Consider the following 8196-nt stretch of genomic DNA (forward strand, 5'->3'; position numbering starts at 1 on the left):
AAGCAAACTAAAGCTGTGTACAATCTCAATCTCTTCACCATCCATCCTGATGCTCCCAATTGGTCCAGTGGTGAGAATCTTTGTCTTCTTGACATTAAGCTTCAATCCATATTGTAGGCTGCAGTCCTTGACCTTCTGCAGCAGGCGCTTCAGGTCCTCCTCAGTTTCAGCAAGCAGGGTTGTGTCATCCACATAACGCAGACTGTTGATAAATTGTCCACCAATCTTGACCGCACATTTCTCCTCATAGAGTCCCGCCTCCCGGATAATCTATTCTGCATGCTGTTGAGTTAATATTAACTCATGGTGAGCCCCATCCCATTGGGTTTCAGAGGCTGTAAGTCTTAACAAAAGCAGACGGCTCTATCTTTCTCCTGCAGAGATACTGGTGGATTCACACTTGGAACCTTCCGATTTGTAGCCGTCATGCATTACACATTGCATCACAAGGCTCCTGGATAGATGCAAGGGAAGTTAGCAACACTGGCCCTCAGACATTCAGTGCAGCTATGCAGGCCCAGATCCTCTGGGGCCAGCTGCTCTGCTTCACCATGTTCTGCGCTGACTCTGGTAATGACATGATTTGCATTCATAGTGGATACTAAGAAGATAAAAGGAAAACCCAAAGCACAAAGTCTCCACCAGGCCCATTTAACTTTCAGCTGCTTTTATTCAAATCCATTTTCTCCTTGTCCCGCTTGGGCTTCCTCTTCCACCCCTCTCACCCCATCACCACATTCACTTAAGGGGTGCAGATGCCCTTCCCCTTGGGTTCTAAAGCATAATTCCACCTTGGGCCTGTGTCTTCACAATTCTTTCACGGGTCACGTAGCTCAGCAGTTGTTAAGTGGAAATCGCTTCATCTGGAAGCTGGAATGCCCTAGCAGGTTTGAAGAAGGAAAGGGTATTTACTCAGAAGTTATTCTGAGGCAGTGAACCAGCGCAAAGCCAAAGTCAAACTAAGGGGCTTCACAGGAAAACTGATTTGCCTTCAAAGAACATGTAAAGTGGAAGCAAGCACCTGCTGAGAAGGTGGGAAGAGGAAGTCTAAAGAGAAAGTCCTTCTCCCTGGGAAAGGAGACCTGCGGATGAACATCTGTGTCAACAAAGCTATAATCATACGGCCCATGCTCCATCTGTGCGGTAGCTCAATTTAAATCAACTGAAAGCTCAGACCTCTGAAATCTCTGAAGATCTTGTGTGCAGCGGGCCCCAGCAGACAGAGGGAGGAGCTAAGGAAAGAAATGCAAGCCCTCCCTTGGAAACACTAATGTTCAGGCTCTTGTCCCAGGCAGTCACATTGGGGCTCAACATAGGCGTTGGCAGGTGGTGTGCTGGGTGCTCGGGGACTCCACAGCAGCCCCCTGACGTATGCTGTAACATTCCCTTACACACTAGGAGTAGCTCTCTTCACCCTGTGAGAGCTGACCAGTTTCCACCATCCCTGTATGACCTGCTCCCATAGGCATCCTGTGTTCTGTGGGGACCTCCTTCGAATTGCCTCCAACATATTAAAACACTTCACAGCCAGGATCAACACTGAATAGGTACGTTTTCATATTTGAACCAATTTAAAAGGAGACCCCAACAGGTAAGGAACAAAAGGTAATTGGTAAAACTATCCAACAACATACACAAGGCATCATAGCTTTGTGCCCTGGGATTTCAGATCTCAAATCTCTACGAGTGCAAACTCCCCTTTAGAAAACGGCATTATAGAAATGTCAATCTGTATTTATTCCATTTTTGTTTTATTTCACCATCTCCAAACTTGATGAGGCTGAAATCATTCTTGCTACAAACCAGATGTGATTACCCCTTAAAATGGGTTTAACTTGGTTGTATTTTAATGCTCAGATATAAAACTGCCAATTACAAACCAAACATGTCAGAAACAAATACATCTTTCTCCCCATATGCTAATCCAGGGGCTGTCATTCCTTTAAATATGCAACTGATCCATGCTCAAGACACCAACTTCCAGTCGTGCAACCACCGATGTTGCTAAGGATTTTTAGAACTACAGGAAGAAGAGGGGCCCCACACACAGCTGCTGCATCCCCCTTCTAGCTGGAAATCCCAGCAGCACCCTCCAGTCTCTGAACACTCCCTCTCTTAGCTGATTGTAAGCGTTGTTGAGAGCCACTGACTCACAGCAACCCCACACACAACAGAGAAAAGCCACAGCCTGGGGTTCACAACTGCTGCTGTGAGCCCACTGGGGCAGCACGTGTGTTAGTCTACCCACCAAAGTGCTTTCCTCTTTTTTTGTTTTTTCTCAGCTTTTGTTGATGCTGTTGTTGTATGCACCGTTGAGTCAGAATTGGCTCATAGCGGACCCTCTGATGGGTTTTCACAGGTTTTAAACCGCTTAAGAGAAAATGACTCATGTTTCATCTATAAATGAGCTTTGGACCTCATGCCTTAGGGTTGGCAGTGCAACTTCTTAACCCAGGTCACCACAGCTCAAGAAGTACCATATTTTTACACAAATAGTATACAGTTCATGTGTATGCACGTGCGCGCGTGTGTGTGTATGTAGATATTTGTTTGTAAGCAGAGTAATCACCCCATGCTCCTATGTGCACTGTGTATCACAGACTATATTCTCTCTCCCCCTCATAACTGATCCTCCACTGGCCAACAAGTTTGTAATTCAGATGGGAGGAGACTGCTCATCTTTCTCTCAAGGGACCAGTAGGCAAGCAAACCATTCCAATCTGAGAGGCTCCCTATTAGCAAAAAGAAAAGAAGATCCTAAACAAGACAGACTGACACAGCATCAAGTAACAAGGGGCTTGAGCACGGTACAGATTGAGGATGATGTGATGATGTTGCTGTTGTTAGATTCTACTGAGTGGAGTACAATGCATGGCAACTCTGCAAACAACAGATCTGAATCCCAGCCTAGCCTCTGCCATTCTCACCACCTCTGACACACTGCCTGCCTGCTGTATAAATTAATCTTGTTAAGGATCTTACTCTCTTTCACTGGCTTTCACCTTTTCAAGCATGATGTCCCTTTCCAAGGAAGAGCCGGAGAGGGGGCTGGAATAGGGCAAAGTTCTAATGTGACTTTCATAGAGTCACTATGAGTCACAGTCAACTCACAGTAACAATGAGGAGATGCTCTACACTCTGAATCCTGTCCCAGGAAGGGTTCCTAACCCACAGTAGAACTCTCTAGCATCTCCCTAAAAGAGTCATCATAAAAGAGGATATTTAATTTTATGGAGAGAAAAACCAATCACAATACTGGAGAACTCTTGACATTCTCCCACCATGAGATATGCCCAGGCTTCTCCCAGAGAAGGGACTGGAGCACACCTGAAGGTCTCCAGGGTAGGCTCAAACCAAAGAAAGAGGGAAGAGCCAACAGTACAGAAGCCCCTTCCAACTTACCTGCATCTCACGCTCCATAGCTCCTCTTAGGTTATGGGATGGGAAAGGGGAGGGAACTTTCTTGGGTCATGAATTGAGCAGCCAGTGCCCTCTCACTGCAGCTTCAGCAGTCAGGGCTGGGGCCGGAATGTCAGCCCAAGCCTGCTCAGGCCACTCCACTCTGCCTGTAATCTCCTGTCAAGTCAATGCTGACTCTTGCTGTTGTTTGCTGTTGAGTTGGAATCGACTCACAGCTGACCCTCCACAGGTTTTCAGAGGCAGAAAATTACACGGGAGATCACTCATCCTTCTCCCATAGAGCGGCTGGTGGACACTATTGCATACTGTTGAGTCCATCCTGACTCTCGGCAACCCTAAATTAACAGTAGACTCTCCCCACAAGCATTTCTGAGGCTGTCTTTTTTTCTCCTGCAGAGTGGATGATGGGTTCAAACCATAGACCTGTAGGTGAATAGCCAAATGCTTAACTATTGGGCCACTAGGGCTCATCATGCCACTCTTAGCGGAACTGGAAGAAACAAAAGTGGAATTGTTCCCGATAAAATCATGCCTAAGAATCCACCCACTTGAGAGAGAAAAGCCTGCTGGGGAGTGGAGACTGCAGGCCTTGGCTGGGGTCGCACCAGGAAACAGATGGCAAACTTCAATAAGGGTAATTACCAGAGAATTGAATAAAGGGACTGTTTGCCAATGTGTGGGTGAGTGTAGAGGAAGCTCTTGGGAGAATGCAGTGCACAGGCAGTAGCACAGAGGTTTTTAGCATCCTGAGCTCGAAGAAGTGGTTGTGTGGAAGGGCCACCTGAGGGCTGTGATATTTAGCCAAGGGTCAGCAACCAGTGTGAGCTGGGGAGCTGGGGGAGGAGACGTCCTACTTAATTCTCCCCCTCCTTTCAGCCTCCTTTTAGTCCTTAAAAGCCACATCAGCCTGAAGCCAGAAAGCAAGAACATGACTGGCGTGGTCTCACGAAGTCAGCCAGACACCAACCCCAGACCTGGGGGAGAATGGCCCGCACACTGGAGTGTCATCACAGCATCATGTGGGAGTGCTGGATACAGCTGAGCAGTAACAAAGGCAGCGTCCCTGCACATTGTTAAATAAAGCCCAATCTTGAAGTGAGGGACTCCAGACAACGGTACAACACCCACCACCCACTGATGTCCCCTTGTCTCTCTACCAACCTGGACCCAGCTCGAAATGGAACTAATCCTGTACAGGTTTTCCTTCCACTTTCCTAAACCCCCTCATATATTTCTGCCTCATACAGCCCCTCTTATTTTATTACTTTTTATTTTACTCTGATTTATTTACAAAGTTTGGATACATTGTTTTTCACAAAAGATCTTTCCCATTTCCTTCACCTTATCCACCCATCAAATTGTGCAACCCCATGATTAACACCCTAACCCCCCACTCTCACCCATCTATTTCCACCTCCCCCCTTGGATCCTCACTCTCATTCTACAATAATAGATGCCGTATTTGTCCTTGTAGCCTTGAGTTAGTTCACTCAGCATAAAGCTCTCCAGTCAAACATCCCCTCTTGGGTAACATTTTTTTTTAAATCTTCCCCATTAAGAGAGAAAGGAATTCATTATTTGATGTACATTTACCTCCCTTCCCCTCTCTTCCCTCTTCCCCAAATGTGTATCCCCAAAATGTGCATCAATCAGTGAATGAAAACCCAACCTTTCTGCTGTTGTTGTTATGTGCCATTGAGCCGCTTGCGACTCAATAGTGACCCTATGTCCGAGAGCCCTAAACCTTGCTCTATCCTGCGCCAACCTCACTGTCTCCAACACACCTACTCCCGCCACCCGAATTACTGAACCGATACATCTCACCAAAGGTCTTCCTGTCTTGTGCTGTCCCTCCACTCTCCCAAAAATGATGTCCCTCTCCAAGGACTGGTCCCTCCTTGCAACATGCCCAAAGTATGTCAGACAAAGCTTCAGAATCCTTGACTCTAAGGAGCATTCCAGTTTCACACTCTACAGGACAAACCTGTTTGTTCTCCTAGTAGTCCATGGTATATTCAACACTCTCCTCCAGCATCTTTCTGTAAATACTTGTTAAAATCACAATAAGAAAGACTTCCAAGCCCATAACAATGACTGGAATCAGTTACTTTCTTACAGAATCTACAGAGGCCAAGAGACAATGGCATATCTTTAAAATATTGAGAGAATATAATTTGTAAATTCTATAAAAAATTGTAATCCTTTACATTATAAGGCAAAATCAATATATTTTTAATTGAAGGAAAACAAGGATGGGAAGAGAAAAAGGAAGAGACAAAAACACAGTGAGAAGAGCAGGGACTCAGGTGTCAGAGACATCTGAGTTCAAGTAACAGCTCAGTCTAGGAAAATCTCTTGAAAACGTCCATGTTTTCTTCTTTGTAAAGGGTATAGAACATCTATCTAATCCTGAAACTTAACATGGAAAGAAATGATGCCTATGAGAGAAAAAGTACTGCAGAGGCACTTAAATAATCTTAATTCCCTCTCCTCTTCCAACCAAGAAGCCCCTTCTAAAAAGAAGCAAGGGATGATAGTCTTTGTAAGGCCTCTCTTACACTAAAGTTATCTTGGCCACACTCATTCATTTTGGTTAGAAAGACCATAAATAATGGAAAGAGAGAGTAAGACCAACTCTGATTGTTCACACCATGTAAGTTCCCCTCCTCTGCTACCCAAAAAAAACCCTGAAGTGGAAGATCTTGCAAACACCTTACAAATGCTTAAATGTGTAGTTATAAATTTAGAAAGGTCAAGTGTACCTAAACCCTCCAACTAGTGCTGTAAGAAAATTCAAGTTCAGCCCAGTTTTCTCAAACAAAATTATCTCTGAGTGTACTAGAGAGAAATCCACTTGAGGGGCACTGTTTTGCAAAATTACCCTGGATGCCAGTTCCTGGGTGATTTCAACCTCCCACATAAATGATGCAGAAATGGTTCCCAGTAGGAAAGATGACATTTGGAGCATAATTTGGGGGATTAAAGCATTTCCTTCAGACAACATAAAGGTCTCCTACTTGGGTGCCCAGTTAGGGATTTAACCTCAGCTGTCAATTTCTTTCTCAGGCAAATTTGCACCTTGGAAGTGAAATCCTTCAGCTGTAATTTTCATTAGATAAACTTTCTTGTTTTCCAAAGCAATGATTCCTCCAAATGGTGTAATTACGCTAATGGTGTTCATTATAACCTAGTTACTTAATATTTGTAAAAAAAAAAAGGATTTCTAATGTATAATTGCAACACCCTGAAATGAAGCTTCAACTCTCTGTGATAGAAGATCATTATTTATTAGTTTCTTTAAGTAGACAGGAGACAATGTATGTTCAGCCTCTGCTGACGTCCTTTGGCTTGCCTGTCTCATTTCCCTTCCACCGTAACACAACACCTTAAATCCATACATGGCAGGATTTCAACAACTTTGAGCAGGTTCCTGTCCTTCATATTTCTCTCCCATCAAGTCTGTTATGAGCCCTCTCCATGGTGATCTCTTGCAAAGCATCAAGAATCCTTGGAGTGACGATGACTCAGGTGGACTCAAAGGACAGCTCACCACTGTGCTCCCGACTAGGTAAGACCCAGTGGCTAAAATAAAGATGCAGTGGGAAAAGGTGTCCCTGCACCTGCGAGAAGCAGGAAAGGTTTCTGCAAGGAACAGCATTTAAGATGGAACCTAAAGGTCAAGTTTAAAAGTACAAAACAAATTCTCAAGGCCAGGGCCAGAGAAATAGGAGGGCATTCCAACCCTAAGAAATATGTGTGACAACACACACGTGGAACAAAATAGGCCCAGACAAAGCTGAGAGAGCCAGGACAACTTTACTGAGGAGGAAAACTGAGCTTTGTTCAAGGACCCAGAGCACCTGGCTGAACAGCCAAGCACCCTAAAAGGGGTGAGGCTTGCCCTGTGAACTTGAGAAGTTCCCGTGTTCTTCAGCCTCAGTTCCCTCTAGGCACCTGCGGTACCACACTGTGGTTCCTGCTCAATTCTCTCCCACAAAGCACAGGGAGCAGACAGTACAAAACTGTTAGCCGAGTGGACGGAGAAACATTTTCCACTTCGGGATTGGGGAAGAAAATGAATGTCAAAATCTACATAATTCTTTGGAAACAGCAGTGAAAACTATGGGTACATGACAAAAAGAGATGGGTAGGATTATAGGAAGTAGGGGGCTTTTTGTCTTTCTGAATCAGTGTGAAGACCCAAATTTAACACCTGAATTCCTTGAAATAAAAAAATTAGCCTCTGACTATGTCTGAGTGGTGGTGGTTATTATTGATTGCCATCAAGTTGAGCACGACTCACAGCGACCCTATGAACAAAAGACCTGAAGCCTTTCTATAACTATTGTTTCTCAAAGGTCATAGGCTTAGTGGTAAGGAGTTGTATTACCAACCCAAAGCCATGCAGCTCAAATCCATGAGCTGCTCCACTGGAGAAAGATGGGCAAACTCCTCACATGTGATTACTGCTTCTGAGAACCCACTCCAGAGTCAACTCTGAGTCAGTGCCAACTCCACAGCACACAACAGCAGCACAGACGCCTATACAGTTTTCCCACTGACTGGAGGGACTGGCAAGGATCAGACACTTAGGACAATATAACCCCAAACTACAACATCTGCAGGAGCCTCTGTAACAGCACATTCCAGAGTCAGCAATTGGTCAGCCGCTTCCAATTTACCCATTCTTTTTTTTAATTAATCTTTCTTTCTTTCTTTCTTTCTTTCTTTCTTTCTTTCTTTCTTTCTTTCTTTCTTTCTTTCTTTCTTTCTTTC

The sequence above is a fragment of the Elephantulus edwardii genome, unplaced genomic scaffold (assembly GCF_000299155.1).
Source record: "Elephantulus edwardii isolate Elephantulus edwardi_28Jun2011 unplaced genomic scaffold, EleEdw1.0 scaffold00060, whole genome shotgun sequence".
Taxonomy (NCBI): Eukaryota; Metazoa; Chordata; class Mammalia; order Macroscelidea; family Macroscelididae; genus Elephantulus; species Elephantulus edwardii.